This window comes from Meleagris gallopavo, chromosome Z, assembly GCF_000146605.3.
Source record: "Meleagris gallopavo isolate NT-WF06-2002-E0010 breed Aviagen turkey brand Nicholas breeding stock chromosome Z, Turkey_5.1, whole genome shotgun sequence".
In the NCBI taxonomy this organism is placed as follows: Eukaryota; Metazoa; Chordata; class Aves; order Galliformes; family Phasianidae; genus Meleagris; species Meleagris gallopavo.
Genome location: NC_015041.2, coordinates 12,154,613 through 12,155,896, shown reverse-complemented (window position 1 = coordinate 12,155,896; position 1,284 = coordinate 12,154,613).

Sequence of the window (1,284 nt, the reverse complement as noted above, 5' to 3'; positions counted from 1 at the left end):
GGCGCCCGGCCCGGCCCGGCCCGCCCGGGGCACGGAGGAGGACACGCCGCCGCGGCCAGCGTGGAGTTTGCGCCGTCAGCAGCGCCCGTGTGGAACGTCACCCGCGATTCGATGGAGCTCTTGAATGGCCACGCGTTCCAGAAGCACTACCGCACAGCACTTTGGACCGCCGTTCCGCGCGTTCTTTGAACTCATGCTTTAATGCAACTGAGCATACATTGTGTACGAGCAGGCAGGCTCGAGGCACAGCAGGTCTCAGCCTAGTGCAGACAGTCATCCTATAAGTTCTCATCACACAGTGAGCAGCTTCCGAGAGCAATAGCAAAAAATCTAGCTGTGGGTTTTCCTGAGGTAACATAGCATCTGGTTTGCACTTGTTGTGTTCCATCCTTGGTCTTTTAAAGGCCCCTCACACACAGCAATGTACTTCGTTAACATGGTTTTGCCCAGCTCTCGGAAATCCACCAGTGCACCCTGTGATCTGCAGCCCAGCTCACTGCCGGACACCGAGTCCATCATCCTGAGGTTCTCCTGCTTTCCCTCTCTACAGTATTTCAGTCCCCAGTAGCACATTTCTCCACTGTACATCATGGCCAGTAAGTGGGTGTCACTAAATATACCTGCAAAACACAATTTAGATCAGGTATTTTATTCTTCTCTTGTGAACAAATATACAGTTTGTTACTTTTTTCCTAGTTAACGCAGTAAACAATGTTGACAAAGGCAACATAAGCCTATTTGAGAGATAGACTAAAGCACACATTTCTACAATTATATGACTGAAGCTCCCCAGAAGAGAATGTGGATTAAGGTCTTGCTCATTACTTCACCCACTTTGCCATTTCATAATATCTATATATTTAAGATGGGCATATAAATATTCTGCTAATTGTGTTTGCCTATTTATTCTAGAGAAGTACCGCATTTCTTTGAATGCTGGTATAGTGATGTATATTCATACTAGAGTACCTATGTGCCTTCCAAAAGTCCAACAAGATGCTATTTGAGCATTAACATTTGAACATTTTAAGCAGTAGCAGCATTACTGCTTACTTCTCTCATATCTGTTTTGTTTTGTTTTTTTTTTTTTGTTTCACAGAATCACAGAATTGTAGTGGTTGGAAGGGACCTCTAGAGATCATCGAGACCAACCCCCCTGCCAAAGCAGGTTCCCTACACCAGGTCGCACAGGTAGGCGTCCAGGCGAGACTTGAATATCTCCAGAGAAGGAGACTCCACAACCTCCCTGGGCAGCCTGTTCCAGCGCTCCGTCACCCTCACCGT